Source organism: Hylobates moloch, unplaced genomic scaffold, assembly GCF_009828535.3.
Source record: "Hylobates moloch isolate HMO894 unplaced genomic scaffold, HMol_V3 SCAFFOLD_22, whole genome shotgun sequence".
NCBI lineage: Eukaryota > Metazoa > Chordata > Mammalia > Primates > Hylobatidae > Hylobates > Hylobates moloch.
In genome coordinates, this window is record NW_026652297.1 from 13,223,813 (window position 1) to 13,244,119 (window position 20,307).

Consider the following 20,307-nt stretch of genomic DNA (forward strand, 5'->3'; position numbering starts at 1 on the left):
CCACACCCTGAGGCAGGGGACTACAGCTGAGAAATTTCGCTTTGACTGTCACTATGCCAAGGACCCAGCATCCTGTCAAGGTTTGGGATCAAATTTGGTTTTGAAAAGAGCAAAGAGAACAACATAATTTAAAAATCAAAGAAATTCATTTTAGTAGTAAAAGGTTAACAGCCTTTAGGAGGAACAATTTTTAATCACCCTCGTCTAGACTCTATCACTGGAATCACCAGCCGCCGAGTGAAATATGGCCCAACTGCCGCCACCAAACAGCTCCTAAAGACTGTTGTATTTAATCATGTCTGTGCACCACTTATGGATTTTCATTATGATTCCCGATGCTGTTGCGCTGGGTAAAATATTAATATCCATAGTAATGATGCATGAAGCTTGGAGTGTAATTTCTTCACTCTTCTTGTCTGATATTAAATTGTTACCACTTTATCATTTGTGTAGAACTGCACGTTTCAATTAATCTTTCCATATCAGCAGCCCTGATTAATATAGATCATGATTCATAAGCTTATCGTCACTATAGTTTTAACAGATCATTTATAAAGATCTTAAATTTCAGGGTCTGGGAGGTGCAGCTGCTGTGTCCAATGTGCCTCTTTATTCTCTGTTCCAACAGAGCTGCTATACACCGGCTGTCACCTCCTGTTGAATAATTAATTTCAGGAACCAAATTTGCCCAAGAAAAAACACCAGAATGAAGGGACTGGCAATTGGCAGGGCAATGGTAGTGTTTGTTCACCTTTCCGTGCCCAGCCCGGATGTTGCCTGCCCTTCATAGACCGAACTGCTGCTTTGGGGGATTAACCACAGGTGTGTATGGGCTTCTGCTGGCTGCAGTGGGCAATCCCAGCCAGCACAGCCTTCCCAGGACAGTTGTTGAGATTTGATGGAGCATTGGATAACTTCCCAGGCAGCTGCTGCTGCTGCTCACATGAATCTACAGACCTCATCAGGTATGGCATGGTGCCTGGGGCCTTATGCTCATCCTGGAATACACAGTCTAAGCTGCGTGCTCAGTGTAGGGTGGGGATACACTGGGGAATTAGCAAGTGAGAGGTTTTTGAACATTTTTGTAAACACCAAGGTCTTGGGCCCTTTAGTCAGGGGAAGATATTAAGGCTCAGAGAAGGCTATTTGGCCCACAGACACAGGGTTCATCACTGAGAACCTGGGAGCCATTGCACTGCCTCCCAACCAACTTGAAGCAGAAGCAGACCCATGCAGAACCCCTGGAGAACAGACCCCTCTCTTTGGACGTAATAAGAGAGGACAGGAAATAAAGGAGACCTTACTGACTTTGTTTGGCCTGCATTTGAAGCTTAATTCCCATGGCTCAAATTGTTCAAAGACTTCAGGTACAAGAGAAAACATCTGGATGTAAATTAAAAAACAAAAAAAAACTATTATGGTAACTGGTCTGGTAACAACTAACGTGGCAACATTTATTGACTTCAAAATCTTAATATTTTGTTTCAACCTCAATCAAATCGGGTAATTTTTTTAAATGCATTCTGAGTACATTTTTGCTCTTTGGTTTGATCAAATCTGTACATCTTTTATTGTACATCTTCTATGTGAAAGACATTATCCTAAGCCCTGAGGTTTGGGGCTATGTCTTCATTTGGGTCCCCCAGAAGTAAACTCTAGGACAAGAATTCAGGAGCGAGTCATTTATTTGGGAGGTGATCCTGGGAAACATCACTGTGGGAGTGAGGAGGTGCAGCATGGAGGAGAGGCAGCAGCAGAGGCTGTGTTGTCAAGTAAGTTACCACTGTGGGCACCTGGGACACTCTGGGAGACTGTAGAACTTGCCTCACAGATGTCTCAATGGTGGGTGAGGAACCCAAGTTATTTATTTAGCAAGTCCCTGTCTGTCACTGGAGGGACTGATTTCTGTGGCATTAACTCTCCCACACTCACTCCTGACTTGCCCTGCATGTCAGCAGAGTGATTCCTGCAGCCAGAAATAAAAGCTCTCAGTTGAAGAGTGCAAGGCATCCCTAGCAAGCAGGCTTGACATTTAGAGGCGACGGTCAACAGAAGAAAAGCAGAGCCAACACCATTTTCTACAGTGACCCTCTAATCCCAAGCATTTGTTTACTCATTAATTCAGAAAGTGTTCAGAGTTGTCCTCTTATCTACAACAGTCCACACAAGAGAGAGCAGTTGCTGAAAAAAAAAAAGTCCACTAAAGTTGTGAGGCTTTAAAAAAAGTTATGTAAATAGATCTTACATGTTTTATTTCAACTAAAACACACAAATGTGCATTTATTCACTATTATTTTGCTGCTGGGTCAGAATCTTTTCTTTCATTGTGCATGTGCTAAAGGAGTTCTGCCTTCCCTTTCCTGTGCAAACACCCACAATTTCAGCTTCTATGAGTTACAGCAATAACTTAAAGTCATTTTAAGACATCTAAGTGCAGAAACTTTGTAGATGTTTATGTTTCCCAATCTTTTATAGTGATTTTACCCACATGTAATTCAACAGCTATTTTTTAGTGACTCACCTTTATCAAATCCAAAGCATTCAATTTAATGTTCAAAGAAGCAACAATTCCTCTTGTCACACTTATCATCGGTTTATGTAATGTTTAATTCAATTTCATGGTTACATTATTAAGCACAGCTATTATAAAACAGATTTATAAACCAAGACAACTAACACCTGGTAAGAGTACAGCTGGACCCGTGGATACCCAAGAGCATGGCCTCCTGTTGGTGAGCACTACTACTGCATCCCAGGCAAGTCTACAAGGTTGACTCATCTGGTCTTCCTAGTTACCTACGGATGAGTGGGGGACTGCGGTTATGCCTGCTTCACAGAAGAGGGTTTCCAGGCATACTTGCTCAGGGCCACACAGCCAGCAAATGACAGAGCTGGGTTTCTAACCCACGGTGTCTGATCCTAGAGTCCCAGATCTTAACCACAATGCCACACTGCCCTGCCTAGAGAGTGATCTTTTACCTGGGTAATAAGGATTTATCTTCTACACTGTGACATTTTGAAAGTGAGGAGGCCACTATTGATAATAACACCCAACCCACAGATGTAAAACAGCACAGTCCTTGGTAACCCAGGACATCTGGCCACTCTGTTTTTTATCCTTGAGTGCTCAGTGTGTCATGGGTCCTGGCCAGAGTGTTAGTCAGGGGAAGGATTGAAGTGGTGGGCAGCTAAGGAAGTTTCAAGGGCAGGGGAGGTGCAAAACAGAGGAGAGGGCCTCACGAAGCTTACCAATTAAAATGGAAATAAAGTATGTCTACCTTAGTTATACTATAAGTTACCACAAGACTTTGTATATAAAGGGGTCAAGAGACATTGTAAATTTAAAATTATCATGACAGCCAGGCACAGTGGGATTACACTTGTAATCCCAACACTTTGGGATGTCAAGGCGGGCAGAGGGCTTGAATTCAAGAGTTCAACACCAGCCTGGACAACACGGCAAAACCCCATCTCTATGAAAAATACAAAACTTAGCTGGATGTGGTGGTGCGTGCCTGTAGTCCCAGCTACTTGGGAAGCTGAGGTGGGAGGATCTCTTGAACCTAGGAGGTTGAGGCTGCAGTAAGCCAAGATCACGCCACTGCACTCCAGCCTGGGTGACAGAGGAGACCCTGTCTCAAAAAATAAATGAAGAAATAAATAAAAGTATCATGAGAGCTCAGAGGAGGGACAGAAATTTTTCAACTCAGGAATCAAGAAGCCTTTATAGAGAAAGCGGTACTTAAGCTGGTCATTGAATATGGGCAGGTAGATTTGGAGTTGTAAAGGACGAGACCTTCCAGGAGGAGGAAAAAGAAGCAAAGGTAAAGAGGCAGGAAGCCAAGGGGGACATTAAAGCTTGTTAAGTAATTCTGTTTGCCTGACGAGTGACTGAATATTATGGACAGTGGGACGAAGGACTGGAAATTGCAGCCAAATCACAAGTGAACATCTAGATTTACTTGTGATATGGATAGCGAGCCAGGGTATGTTTTTAAACTAATAGATAACACAAGAAGCCCCAGAGCCTGGCCTGGCCACTTAAAGTGTAGGTTGTGTAGCCCACTATCTGGGGTTCAGTCTCTCTCTTCCCTTCACTTCTCTGTGACCTGAAACAGGTCTCATCTCTGGGTCTCAGTGATAGCATGTGTAATATGGGGATAATAATGGTACCTACCTCTTAGGATTGTGCAGATTAAATTCGTTTATACGTTTATAAAGAGCTTAAAACAGTATACAGAAGAAGGGCTTTATAAGTATTAGCTATTATTAGTATGATTGAAGTTGAGCTTCAGACAGTTTAAGCTGGTGGCAGAGAAGGGTGGCTGGCAATGGGAGGAAAGAAAGAGAGGCCATGAGAAACTGAAGTGAGGAAGACAAGCAGTGGAGACACAATGTGCGTTGCTCATAACCATTTGGGGATTTTGAACCTTCTCCTTCCTACAACCACCCCCTATCCTCTCTCAGCCTCCAGGTTCCCCTGTGTGCCTCCCAGACAGCCCTGGGCAGGTGGCCCACACAAGACTCTCACATATGATGCTTCATCACTGAACAGGGCACCCAGCCTCCCTGACGCCCAATTTTACTCTTCCCATTCCTGTGAAAATGGGAACTAAAGCTGCCATAGTAGCTCTTCAATAAAGACCCTTCTTTCCCATAGCCTCACAACACAATCATATGCCACAAGTTTTTAATCTTGCACATCATTTTATGATTCACATCACATTTTTCTATGGAACGTTGACTTGCCTTATTCAGTTGTATGTCCTCAGTGCTTAGCACAGAGCTTGGAAAAGAGTGAATGGTCTGGGACTGTTTACTGTCTGAATGAAAGAACCAATGGAATAATGAGTGTGCATTATCTCTTCCTCCATTTTTCTCTATCTCGCTCAATAAGGATGGTTAGTATATTTTATACTTAATCCTACTATACCGTTGTTTACAGTCTGCCCTGCTTAGGGCCTGGTGTGAGTATAGAGAGAAGGAAGCTCCTCGGGAGAAGGGCTTGGGTCCCCTTGCCAGGTGAATCCCCTACTCAGTTCAGAAGAGGTACCTGATTCATGTCCATTCAATTAAATTGGTTGAGATTTAAACCCATCTGATTTGGTTTCAGGGGAGGTTAACAAATTTCTCAGTAATTGATGGCCTCCTCTTCCCCCATCACTGCACTGAACCTTTTGCTTCTCAATCAGATACCTGTACCTCGAGCTCTGCCCTAATGGTGTAGAGTGTGACCAGATGGGCCACAGGGTTGGGCCACTCCATCTGCCTCTGAGGATCAGTTTCCCAGACTACTTCTTTACAATCACATCACAGACTTCATTGGGTTAATGAGGTTGTAGAGACAGCCTTATAGGTGACTTACCATACCCTTGCAGAATGGCCATCATCTTGGGAATAACAGAACTGCTTTAAGAACTGGTTTGTCCATTTATAAAATGGGGTAAATTATGTCTGTGTCTAACTTACAGGAATAACAAATAGGCTAATTAGATAATTGGAAGTTTTGTTGGGTTCTTTTAAAAGTGAAGCATTACAAAAGAAACTCCTATTGCTGAAATTATTTTTCAGAATGAACTTCTTAAAACTCTAGTCTCTTTTCTTCTTGGCCACACCCATTAGAGTGTGGAGATATTGTAGTTTTCATTAATACTAATCCAGTCTCTCAAAAGCTAAATTAGTAAAAATTCTGAATTCTACAGGTTTAGAAAGGAAATACATTATTATTATTGTTATTTAAATGCAGACTAAAGGAGCTAAGGAAGAGGAGTAATGTTGCTAGAAGAAAGCATTATAAGATATGATTTAGATTTGGTGAGACTTGGGGTCTTGATTCCAGCTGACTCCTCTGATCTTCAGTTTCTTCAACATGTGAGATAAATGGACTAGGTCATCCCCAAATTCCCTTCCCCTGTTACCAGGACAGTAACTCTTGCTTTGCAAATATGTTAAGAGACTTTTTAAATCCTTGTTTCAATTTATTTTCATAAGCAAATTAAACATTTGTCTGATATTTAATTACACTATTGTTTGCTTTATAAATCCTTTCTTCATGGAGAAGTATTTCTGTACCTTAACCCAGCCCGACTCATCACACACCATATAACCCACAATTCATTACTGTGACATGTAAATGGCTAATGATATTCAAAGCAATGGTCCAGGACCCTCATCCCTGTCTTGAATCTAGCCTCCCATTGATCTTATTATCTCTGTCCAATTTGGAATACTGTCTGACTCAATGTTTCCATTTGGTCTCATACTTTAGAGGTTAAGATAGTTTGCTACATTATATTATGGCCAGAGTGCTAGGAACACTGAAATCCTTTTCTGCCTTCCTATCTGATATGGTTTGGCTCTGCGTCCCCACCCAAATCTCATCAATCTCATCTTGAATTGTAATCTCCATAATCCCCACGTGTCAAGGAAGGGACCTGATGGGAGGTGACTGGATCATGGGGGTGGTTTCCCCCATGCTGTTCTCGTGATAGTGAGTGAGTTCTCAGGAAACCTGATGATTCTATAAGTGTTTGACAGTTCCTCTTTCACACGCTCTCTTTTACCCACTGCCATGCTTCCTGCTTCCCCTCCTGCCGTGATTGTAAGTTTCCCAAGGCCTCCCCAGCCATGCAGGGGGTTGTCTAACTTACAGAAATTATTCCTAATTCCTAACTTACAGGAATTATTCCTGTTATTCCTGAAAGTTAGATACTGTGAGTCAAACCTCCTTTGTTTATAAATTACCCAGTATCACGTAGTATCTTTATAGCGGTGTGAAAACAAACTAATACACTATCCTGCCAGAGAGTTCCCAAGGGAGCAGTGACAGGACAGGAATCATAGTATCTCCTTAACAGCTTTATTGAAGTATAACTGATATACCCCCCCCAAAAAAAAACCTGTATATGTTTAATGTATACAATTTGATGAATTTGGAGTACTTAGTAATAGCTAAGTCCTTAGTAATAGCTAAGCCAGCAACTGCTAAATATAGGTCTCCCTTGTGATGCTTAGTTTAAGAAACCAGATTTTTGGCTGGAGAAATGGAAAGAGAGAGAGACACCAAGCCCCAAGACAGGCCCTGGATCCGCTACACAACCACCAGTTTCGACTGAAGGGTAGACTCATAAGAATGGTTGGCTCATCCAAGGAGGTCATGTCCTGCTTCCATCTGAGGATCAGCTAGGCAGACGCACCAGCCTTTGAAGCACTGTAATCCTACCCACCAGGAATGCAGGTCCAGTCAGACAGACCTATCTGACCTATCCAGTTGGCAATTTCTTTTCTCCTATGGTAGAGGTAGTAAACAGTGGACCAAGGTGGAAGTGAGAGCAGAAGGAGATTGAAGGGTCTCTTTTACCTATACTTCCCATGTTTGTGTTTGAGCCTCTGCTCTTCCCAATGGACTTTAACTGACTCTTACCTCTGACTCTCAGGACCTCCTATCAGAGCCCCCTTCCTGATTCCAATTCCTACAAACCCCTTGGTTGGTACCCTGGCTGTGTCAACCCCAAGCATGAATGTTGTTTTAGCTCGTCATCTCCCACTTTCAAGATATGTAATATAAGAGTGAAGATTCCTTAGTGCCTAAGAAAGGGATTTTAAGAGAGATTTAATAACTACATGAGACTTTAGGAAAATTTAACCACAAGAGAAAATATGTGTGTTCATGTGTGCATGTGGATATATAGAGACAGAATATTTATTTTTTTAAAAAGGAGAGTATCACTTGACACAAATAAGAACACTGTAACAACCACAAAAGTTTCATGATTGAGAGAACAATTCTCATTTGTTTCCAATGCCCCAGGATAAATCAGGGCCAATTTATCTACACTCCAGGTCTGAATTTCTTTACCCCCTCTCCTCCTACTTAAAAGATACCCAGCCTCAAACTCATCAAACTCAAGACTATTTGGGTCTTTTAGAATTATAATTTTGCTTCTTTATGTCTTTATTGCTCCTTTGATACAGAAATTGAAAAAAAGAAAAAGATATGAAGGAGAACAACAAAAAGCTATAATTATGAAGATTCAATTTAATTTTAAAGCTTGTGGACAGAAAAGAAGAAGCTAGAAAAGAAGGAACCAAATTAATTTAGCAGGGAAGCATTGCATGAAATATTGTTGAAGTTTAATAACCATGCAAAGACAGATGATATGTGTGGAAAAATTAGTTGTACGACCTCATAATAGTCTATTAATATTTCCTACAGGCGCAAAACCCTTTCCTGAATAATTGTGACAAAGTAATCTTTTGAAAAAGAGAGAGTTGAAAAAAGAATCTTCAAAAGGGGACAGTGATGATGAAGGCGCTGGAAGGAGAAGGAGACTCTATGTCAGTCAGGAAATCTGCAGGTATGTTTGATATAACTCACCATGGCAAGACAAGAGAAATCAGGCTCACAGATGACCAGAAATCATGTGGAAGGCACACACATGGGCACAATTGCACTGAAGATCTGTAAAACAAATAGTGTGGCTTTTAGACATAACTTAGTTGATTTCATAGATCTTTATGAAAATTATTTAGTATTCCTGCCTATGAGGTCAACATGATTGAGTTCTCAATCATGCGGATGAAAAAACTGAGATGCGTAACAATACAGTCACTGGTTCCAGAGGCCCCCAGGAGATGCAGAAGGAAAAAGGGAGGCCCTGGCCTCAGACAGTGCAGTGGGCCTGGTTGCCTCCCATCGACCCAAGGAAATGGAATGGCTGCTTCTGGCTTTGTCTTCCCTGCAGAGGCCTAAACCTACTTCCTATTTTACAAAGTCTGAGCTCCCAAGAGGAAAGCATCTGAATTCCTTTATTTCTGATTTCACGGTAGAGATAGTTTATTTTATATATCCCAAATTCCGGAAGTTATTAGCCTAGTAAAGACTCAATATACTTATTAATTAAATTGGGTCCCATTTGGGGAAGGAAAAGGGGTAAAGGTAAAGGATGTAATATTTGTCAATAATCTATTATTTCCAAAGTGTGAAAATATATTACTTTCTCTAATTATTACAACAAATTTTCAAAGCAGTTGGCATTAGGCCTATTATGCAGAAGATGCTTCTAATTTCACCTCGTTCTGGGAACTGGCAGAGTTAAGGGGTTAAACCAAACACACTACCTCCAAAAAAAGATCTTTGCCTGTGAAAGGATTATGTTTGTTCCCATTTTCCTCCTACAAAGGTCTCTCCTGTTCTTTATTGACTCACAGAGGCTGCCTCTATTGCTGGAATCTTGGCCCCAGTTGTTAAAATTACCTCTACTGAGGACATGGCTTGTGTTGAGGGACCACATTTCTTCCCTGTGGAGCACAGTCCTGCCATAATTTAGCCTCTCCACTGCATAGGTCCTGATGACTTGGCTTATGTAGGATAAGGGTCATGATCAATGAAAAGTTCAGTTTATGAAAAGTCTGCAGGACTTCATGGACAACTGAGAACTCACTTCTTCCAGAATAAGATGATCAGAATATCTGAAACATGAACACGTGAGATAAAATAGTTGAAAATCTGGCAGGAAACACTGAAGAATTTTGGATGGCATAACAGGTGGGGTAGGGCTCCATTTATTACAACTCCCTTCTTTGGATAAGCACCATATTGAGACTTTTAAGGAGCAAAACTATTCCCCCAGGTTTCTACCTAGTGGTAAGGGGTAGAATAGGTTAACACTCTATTTTGGTTTAGCCATATTGAGCCAAAGTATGTGTGTATGGCTGGGACAATGGGACACACATCAGCATCTTCTCAGAGGGCCATGGTGGCTATGGCACATAATGTATTGGACTGTGGAGGGTTATTTACAGAATTTGGGTTTGATTGATATGATCAAGGCCAGCACCAAATTTTAACGTTCACTTCTTTTGCTCCTTATGATGGGCCACACCAAGACCCATCCTCTCCACCTTGAACTCTTCAGTACATTATTCTTGGTCCAACACATCAAAGTGGTAGTCATAGGTACTAATTCTGTGCAGGATTATACTTGCAGCTCAGGAATCATGAAAAGCTTCATAGGCTCCTCTTCCCATTCCCAAGTCCTCTCTTTTTGTAGAAATATTGAGACCTTTCCTTGGACTATAGAAAGCAAGGTACATCCCCAGTTCAGATGTGTCTCTGCAAATCAAGAAGTGACTGTTTCAGGCCAGGCAAAGACAATAAGCATTCATTAGGAATGAACAGTCCCAGAAGCCAGGTGACAGCCACATGGTGTGTGAGGTATGATAAAGCTTAAATTCTAGGAACTTATCCTAGAAGCTCAAGGATATCTACTGATGAGACAGCAATAATAATAAGGTTGTTTGAGACTATGTTGGGAAGGGTCATCCTTGGGGAGCCCCAAAGGGTCAAATCCTGATTTGGGGGTATAGAGTTCAAATGTTGCAGCCAAGGCCCCTGTATTAGCTTGTTCTCACGCTGCTAATAAAGACATACAGGGAATAAAACTGGATAATTTATAAAGGAGAAAGGTTTAATTGACTTAGTTCACCATGGCTGGGGAGGTCTCAGGAAACTTACAATCATGGTGGAAGGGGAAGCAAACATGTCCTTCTTCACATGACAGCAGGAAGGAGAAGTGCCAAGCAAAAGGGGGAAAAGTCCCTTTAAAAACCATCAGATCTTGTAAGAACTCACTATCATGAGAACAGCATGAGACTAAATGCCTCCGTGATTAAATTACCTCCCAATGGGTCCCTCCCACAACGTGTGGGAATTATGGAAACTGTAATTCAAAATGTGATTTGGGTGGGAACATGGCCAAACCAGATCATTCTGCCATGGCCCTTCCCAAATCTCATTTCATAACATTTTAAAACACAATCATGCCCTTCCAGCAGTCCCCCAAAGTCTCAATTTATTCCAGCATTAACTCAAAACCCCAAGTTCAAAGTCTCATCTGAGACAAGCAATCACCTTTCACCTATGAACCTGTAAAATCAAAAACAACTTAGTTACTTTCTACATACAATAGAGGGGACAGGCCTTGGGTAAATACACCCACTCCAAATGGGAGAAATTGGCCAAAACAAAGGGGCTATAGGCCCCATGCAAGTCTGAAATCCAAAAGAGCAGTCATTAAACATTGAAGTTCCAAAATGATGTCCTTTGACTCCATGTCTCACATCCAAGTCATGCTGATGCAAGAGGTGGCCTCTCATGGCCTTGGGAAGCTCCCACCCCGTGGCTTTGCAGGGTACAGCCCCCATCCCAGCTGCTTTCATAGGCTGCTGTTGAGTGTCTATGTCTTTTCCAGATGCATAGTACAAGCTGTCAGTGGAGCTACCATTCTGGGGTCTGGAAGACAGTGGCCCTCTTCTCACAGCTCCACTAACCAGTGCCCCAGTGGGGGCTCCAGCATCACATTTCCCATCCACACAGCCCTAGCAGAGGTTCTCCATGAGGGCCCCACCCCTGTAGCAAACTTCTGCCTGAACATCAAGGCATTTCTATACATCCTATGAAATCTAGGCAGAGGTTCCCAAACCTCAATTCTTGTCTTTTGCACACCCATGGGACCAACACCACATGGAAGCTGCCAAGGCTGGGTGCTTGCATCCCCTGAAGTAACATCCTGAGCTGTACCTTGGCCCCTTTTAGCGATGGCTGAAGTGGCTGGGATGCAGTTCTCAGACTGCTCACAGCAGGGGCACCCTAGACGCAGCCCAGGAAGCCATTTTTGTTCCTAGTCTGGGCCTGTGATGGGAGGAGCTGCTTTGAAGACCTCTGACGTGCCTTGGAAACATATTTCTTATTTTCTTGGTGATTAACATTTGGCTTCTCATTACTTAGGCAAATTTCTGCAGCCAGCTTGAATTTCCCCTCATAAAATCGGTTTTTCTTTCCTATTGCATTGTCAGACTGCAAATTTTCTGAACTTTCATGCTCTGTCACCTCTTGACTGTTTTGCTGCTTGGAAATTTCTTCTGCCAGATACCCTAAATCATCTCTCTCAAGTTCAAAGTTCCACAGATCTCTAGAGCAGGGGCAAAATGCCAGCAGTCTTTTTGCTAAAGCATAACAAGGGTCACCTTTGCTCCACTTCCCAACAAGTTCCTCATCTCCATCTAAGACCACCTCAGTCTGGACTTTATTGTCCATATCACTATCAGCATTTTAGGCAAAGCCATTCAACAAGTCTCTAGGAAGTTCCAAACTTTCACACATCTTTCTGTCTTCTGAGCCCTCCAAGTCTCTAGGAAGTTCCAAACTTTCACACATTTTCCTGTGTTCTTCTGAGCCCTCCAAACTGTTCCAACTTCTGCCTGTTATCCAGTTCCTAAGTCGCTTCCACATTTTCAGGTATCTTTACAGCAGCACCATACTCTTGGTACCAATTTACTGTATTAGTCCATTCCCATGCTGCTATAAGAATATATCTGAGACTGGGTAATTTATAAAGGAAAGAGATTTAATTGACTCACAGTTCAGCATGGCTGGGGAGGCCTCAGGAAACTTACAATCATGAGAAAATGGGAAGAAAACACATCCTTCTTCACATGGCAGCAGGAAGGAGAAGTGCCAAGTAAAGGGGGGGAAACCCTCTTATAAAACTGTCAGGTCTCATGAGAACTCATTCACTATCATGAGAACAGCAAGAGGGTAAATGCCCCATGATTAAATTACCTTCCACACTGTCCCTCCCAGGACACAAGGGGATTATGAGAACTACAATTCAAAATAAGATTTGGGTGGGGACACAGCCAAACCATATCAGCCCCCATTACCTTGGGGACACAGGACTTTTATATCTTATCCAATTTCTGGCATGTTTTCTTATATTCTACTTCTTCACAAAAATTATTTTAGCCATGCCCACAATTAGAAACAGCATGTTTTAACATACTCCCAATTTCATTCACCAATTTTATAGGCTCTATTAATTAGTTCATTCTCCAGACACTGATTAAGCACCTATATTCTGTGCCTGCTCAATGTTGAAATGAATAACTTAGTCTTTGGGTTTCAAGATTATCTATCTCCATGTATACCTATGTAACAAATCTGCACATTCTGCACATGTATCCCAGAACTTAAAGTATAATAAAAATTTAAAAATTTAAAAATTAAAAAAATGCACATGAAGACCTACATTTTAACTAAAATTTATAAATATACATTAAAATTCACCATCTTTTCATTAGTCCACTGATTATTATGAGACCTTGGCTTTCTTGTAATAAACCATAACCAAAAGGCACAGTTTCTTTAAAGCAAGGCAAATCTTTACTTAAAATAAAAAAGCAATCTAAGAGAAAAAAAAAAGAGATTATCTATCTCAGGACCTAAGACTATATTCAGAAAATCAGACACAAAAACACTCAGGATTTTCCAGCCCGAAAATTCTTTATGACTAATAAGGTAGGACAACACACATGTTAAATTATGAATGTATTAAACCTTCTTTTGCCTTTTCTTATTATTTTTTCCCTTTCATCAGCCAGTTGGAAAATCCATGGCCATTTTTAATTATTGTAAAATTGGCGGCCAGATGTTTTAGGGAACATATGTATTTTACAGACCCCTACCTAAGACATAGATACATAGCCTACAAATAACCCATAACTCCCCAGCTTCTGAAAGAACATACTCACTTCCACTGTCCTCACTCTGGCCATTCTGAACTGCAACCCAGCTATGATAAACTGATGACACCATCTGCTGTTTGGAGCAGGGAACAGTAGTGCTCACAGTAGTTTTAATAATTAAAACTTAATTTAATTTAATCTGTCTTCCCTACTTCCTTGCCTTTCCTACCCAACCAGAAATGTGTACATGCTGAATCCATTTTTTCTCTGTCTCTCAGTACTCCCCTGCTTTTTGTTAGTAAGTTAGTGAGCTAGTTTGTTTACACATATTCTGATATATAGTATCAGGAAATATTTTTCACACATATATACCAACATCTGCTTTAACAGCTTTGCTCATATTGTTCCCCTCTTAAGAAAGTCTCCACCTCATTTCTCATGATCTTCCTTACTGATTTTCTCTTAATTTTCTTTGGTCCATACTGGAATTAGAAATCTTCTCCTTATTATTATTTTTAAATAGACTATTTCTAGTGATGCATCCATGTCAAGAGAAAGAAAAGCCGGGGGTTGCCCACCAGGTACAAATCAAGGCAAGTTTAGTTCTCCATGCAGAAGGTCTGCGCTTTCTTGTCCATTCCCACCTAAACACTTTTGCAACTGCTGTTCCTTGTTCCAAGAAAGTCCTGCTCTCCTCTTTACTTCCCTAAAGTTTTCAGTTTCCCACCTGACCTCCTCTAGGAAGTCCTACTTATTCCAGACCCCCTCCTTCTCTGAAACCCAATGCTTTAATCACTGTATTCATTTCCTAGGGCTGCTGTAACAAATGACCACAAACCAGATGGCTTAAAACAAATTTATTTTCTCACAATTCTGGAAGCCAGATGTCCAAACTCACGGTGACAGCAGGGGTACACTCCCTTCCAAGCCTCCAGGAGAGAATCCTTCCTTGCCTCTTCCAGGTTCTGGTGGCTTCTGGTCTTCCTTGGCTTGCAGCAGCGTGACTTCAGGCTCTAACTCCCTCTTCACACAGCCTTCTCTCCTATCTGTGTTCTCTTCTCTTCTTAAAAGGACACCAGGTATCAGATCTAGGTCTCACCCTAAGCCAATATGATCTTATCACTAATTTTACCTTAATTACATGTGCAAGGACCTTTATTCCAAATAAGATCCCCTTTTGAGATTCTGGGTAAATATGAGTTCTTTTGGGAGACACCACTCAATTCCCTACAATCATATACTGTTTTGGCTTTATTTTAAATCTTTTTGCCTTGTTTTCAGAATAAAGTTGTTAATTGTTTAAGAGACTTTTGAATCTCTGGTAATAACTAAAGCAGAGGATAAACTTAGATTTTTAAAATTCTTTTAAATTTTATTAAGAAATATTCAGTTGTGTGTGTGTTGTTGTTGTTGCTGCTGTTGTTTTTAGTACTTTCACTCTTTTTTTTTTTTTTTTGAGACAGGTCTCACTCTGCCAGCCAGGCTAGAATGCAGTGGCATAATCATGGTTCACTTCAGCCTCAAACTCCTGGGCTCAAGCAAGCCTCCCTCCTTAGCACCCTGAGGAGCTTGTACTACAAGCGCATGCCACCACACCAAACTAATTTTTTCTAATTTTTGTAGAGACCGGGTCTCACTATGTTGCCCAGGTTGATCTCGAACTCTTGGCCTCATGCAATCCTCCAGCCTTGGCCTCCCAAAGTCCTGGGATCACAGGCGTGAGCCACCACAACTGGCAGTACTTTCTTATAGAAGATTTTACATTGGTTTCTGATTTCTATTGAAGTCTATTTCCTTGAAACTTCCTTTCATTACATTGTTCATTTTACCTCATGTAAGTTGATGATTCTCCCCGTAGGTCTCATAATTTTATACTTCCAGAATTGAAAATATCTTCCTTATAATCATAAACATACCTTGAAATTGTCTGTGTGTTTGTCTTCACAGAAAATCAGTCTAAACTATCCACAGAGACCCAGATACTCCCAACATTTCAGAGGATCTCCCATTTTCTCTCCCTTGAGCCTATAATTACTCTCGTTTTCTGTCACTGTGAGTGTCCTCGTATAGTACTTGAAGGTAATGAAGATGGAGACAATGCTCTTTTCTTTCTCTCAGGGACATACTAAGCTTTTTTTTTTTTTTTTTAAGAGAGATGGAGTCTTGCTATGTTGCTCAGGCTGGCATCAAACTCCTGGGTTCAAGCTATCCTGCCTCTTCAGCTTCCCAAGTAGCTGGGACTACAGTTGGGCAACATTGCACTCAGCTCATACTAAGCATTTTTGAAAAGGGACACTAAACTGGAATGCTACACCGGCTCTGTCTTTCTAATTCTCTTTGTCTTCCAATACTTAGCTCATGTGCCTATCTATCTCTCCTGTAAACATGTCCTGGTTCTTGCCAATGGAAGTTGTCTCTTCCTCCTCTGTGACCCTCTTGTGATGGGCTTGTGCTCCTAGCATTTAATACATACCCCTTCATAGGGAAACTATTGGGTACATAGCTCTTTCCCACCAGACTATAAGGTCCATAAAGGCAGAGGTCATGTCTTATGATTACCTCCTGAACTTGCAGTTTGTGTTCCCAACATGCTGAAAGGTGTTCACTGAAGCTTTGTATATGTTTAAATATCTTTAGATGTAACTCCTCAAGCATTTCAGTAATGCTAACTTTTACTTACAGCCCATAACCAAGCCACGGTTAGACATGACTCTAAATGGACAACTGTCCCTGTGCTATAGTGGCTATGGTAAGCTAAATCAAATAATTTTGTCTAAGACACATCTTAAAAGCAAAAGAAAAGTAGAAACATCTAGGATGAAGAAATTAGTGAATAGTCCCAAGAGTAAAAATTAGATCAAAATAGAGAGATTTTGTCTCAATTTGGAAGTCATCCCCATCCTCCAGCAGCACTATCCAAATACAGAAGGTCTGCAGAGCAAGAGAGCCCTGTGTTCAAATCACTGCTTGGACGCTTACTATATGTATGAACTTGAGCAATTATATTTAACTTCCCTGCGTTTCAATTTCCTCTTCTGTAAAATGAGAATGATTACTTGATGGGGCCACTGGGAGGACTGAATTAAATGAGATATGTTTACATAATGAGAAGCACAGTACCTGGCTGATAGTGGATATCAACAAGTGGTAGCCATGGATGTTTCATAGACAAAGAAAGGGTTCAGTTTCTGCAGAGAGCATGAATAAAAGCTGCTCTGTGAGCACTGCTAGAAGCATGTCCTTTTTATAAAGTAGTTTAGTCTTGAATTTTATCAAACCTATCACTGGGGTATGGCACCAGATTTGCATTTTTGTGTAACATATGAAAGATTTTTTCCCAAAAAATATTCTTAAGGTTCCAAGGTTTAGTGGTATATCAGTGATAAAATGTTCAAGTCTCATATACCCACAAATGAGAATGATGATGGAATAATATCCCATCTAGTCACTCATTTAACTAAGATTCACCAAGTACCTAATGGGTATGAGAGCCTCTGCTCATCACTAGGAGAAATGAACCAGACCAGCCACTGCCCTCAGGGGTTCACTGTCTACTCAGAAATAAAAAAGAATGCAATAGTCTTGTGTTAAGGCCATGGAAGTGGCTGTACCTGCCATCCATGGTTTTGTTTGCTCAGAACACAGTCTTCCTGCTTCTGGAAAATATTCTACCCTAAACTATGTGGTTACCAGGGGAGCAGCTGTCATACATATTCCACCTTTGTGTCAGTTAGGTTTGTTGTATAACAAAACACCCAAAAGTTAGAGGCTTAAAAAAGCAACCATTTATGTGCTTATGAGTTGGCTTTTTGGTCTGGACTTATCTATGTGGTTTTTCTGATCCCAACTGAATATACTGATGGCACTGATGACCCACTAGGCAGCTCTGCTTCTTGTGATTGGTTGGTTGTCAATTGGAGTAACAAGGATGACTGAGCCACATATCTCTCATTATCACACAGGCTAGCCCAGACTTGTTCACATGGTGGTGGCAGGTCTCTGAGAAAGAGTGGAATTGTGCATGATCTTTTGAGACCGAGGCTTGAAACTGGCACCACGTCACTCCTGCTGCATTCTTTTGACACCCAACCGAGGACTAAGTCCAGCCTAGATTCAAGTGGTGTGGAAGTAGACTCCACCTCTTGATGGAAGGAGGTACAAAGTCACAAGGAGGGAAAGATCATAGTCACCTCTGCAATCTCCCTCCCTGGCCAAATTGGAGGGCATGTGCTCAGACTTGGCCAATCCTAGTACCTTTGATGCCTCTGTATCCCCCAACCAGGGCTTGCTTTCTTGGCTCAGGAATAGACATCTGATAACTACTAGATTAATCAGATATCTTCTTGCTCAGGACTTTTCCCTTTGGGGTCAGAGAGCCCAAGTATCAGTTTGTCTCCGGTGGGGAAAATATGAAACTAGAGCTATCGGCAATGTGTTTGTCCATCTCACAGCTCTACCTTTGATGTGGAAAAATCCTTACCATCAGCTGCTGCTATGGTCTGAATGTTTGTGTGTTCCCCCAAAATGTGTATGTTGAAATCCTAATTCCCAAGTCGACTGGGGCTTTTGGGGAGGTGACTAGGTCATGGGGGTGGAGCCCTCATAAACAGGATCACACCCCTTTAAAAGAAGCCCCAGAGAGCTGCCTTGACCCTTCTACCATAGGAGGACACAGCAAGAAGTCACCATCTATGAACCAGGAAGAGGGCACTCATCAGACTTGGAATCTGCTAGTCTTGATCTTGAACTCTACAGCCTCCAGAACTATGAGTAATAAATTTCTGTTGTTCATAAGGTACTCTCTCTGTGATATTTTGTTATAGCAACCCAAACAGACAAAGATAGTTGCAAAGCAGGAACTCAACATTTGCAAAGAAGCAGAGGCAAAAGAAAGAAAATTTTAAGGATATGCCAATTCTCTGGTTAGATTCCTTGAGACCTAGCAGCCTATGCCTTTTCTATGATTACCAAGCCTTGTAATCAGTTGACTTTCTGAGGCAAGCTAGGTTCTGCCACTAAGAGAAGACAGAGACAGCCACATGGAAAAGAAGAGTGAACCAGGGAGAGTACAGTGTTTGGACAAGTGAAGGTTTGTCCACAGAAGGAAATTTCAAAACAAGGAAGAGCAAAAGCAAACAGAGATGAGTAAATGATAACAATGTCTGAAGCATATGAATGACTTTGCTGAAGGCTAGGTTTTAGAGGAGGATGACAAAAAGGTGAGACAGAAAAAGCAGTTGGATCAGAATCTGCAGAGTCTTAATGATATAATAAAGAATTTGAACTTTGTTTTATACATGGTAGGAGATTTTGAACAGGGAATGTCACAGTTGAAGGAGAGTTTGAGGAGGATCAATCTCGTGATGGTTGGCATGATGGATTTTAAGAACAGAAAATGAATTTGGGGATAAAGCCTGCAACAATGATGCCTTGAATTGGGGCTGAAGAAGAGGGGAGGAAGAAATATACAAGGGGTATGCAAGAGGGAAAGAAAAAAAAGCCAGGAATTGGAAACAAACTGAACCTATAGACAGTGGATGGCGACATGAACAGCCGAGAAGCCTTGCCATACAGCGTTGGATCAGAGATAGGGGATGTTTACAACAGAATAATTTATATGATACATTCAGCAGGGGCACAGAAAAGAGGTTGGGGCTGCAAGAGTTATCAATCAGTTACCAAATATCAATGGAGGACCTCCTATATGTTCCACAGTGAAAGGTGCCAGGAACACCACCAATGCACAAAAATGTCTTCTGGACTTGCATTCTAATAAGGACTGTTGAAGTCCTGGGAGCAAAAGAGAGCTACAAAAGAGATGTCCTTCTAAACTCACAAACACAGCATATCATATGGGGAGGGGATGCGGTTTCGATCCTGCATAAGTGATTGAGAAAGAGAACTTGGAATTAATTGGCCCAAGCCTCCTCCCCACAAACCTGGGTGCTTTCCACTGGTTAATCCCCTCTCACCTGCCCAGCATCTTGCTTTCCTTTCACTTCCCCCAAGCAATTCATTTATGGCTCCTGTTTTCCACACAATTGGAGAAAATTCAACATTTGTACTTGTCAACTCAGTAGCCATATTCAAATCACTATCAGAACACAGAGTTACAAAAATCTTTAATACCTCCAACCAGAGCAATGATAGCAGCATGAAGGAAATCCTTTGGTGAGGAGGGAAGAGCACGATTCACCAAGATTGAGAACCAAGTGCTGCCTCTTAACAAGATTTGTGTCAGCACTCCGAACTCAGGGATGGAGCAGATTCCTAAAGCAACTGGAAGCCAACTGGGAGATATCTGCATGGGAGAGGCTGGGAGGCAGGTGGGGGTACCAAAGGCAACATGGGCCAGGCAGAAATGGAATTCTTTGCTTTCATGTCCCTTTTGTCTACCTATTTTCATCTTTATAGAACAGTCCCTTCCCTGTCCTTCCCAATTCCCCATTTTCTTTTCTTTTTTCCTTTCTTTAAATGCAGTCTAATCCCAAGTGTGAACTGATGTAGTTTGTGTGTTAGGGGAAAAAAAATCTCTCTCTTTTTCTGCTTTTTTTTTTCCTTCTTCTTCCCCTGGCCCAGTTCATTATTTTTCTTTCTTGTCACTCAGTGTGATAGGTTGAACAGAAGTGCACAGATGAGCACTGAAAACGGTGTCACAAGGCCTTAATCTAGTCTTTAATGCCTGACTTCAGAGATGTCATTTATCTTCTAACTGCAGCAGGCATCCACCAACTTTATCTCTAATAATATATTGATGGATTAAAAGGGTCGGGCAGGAGACCG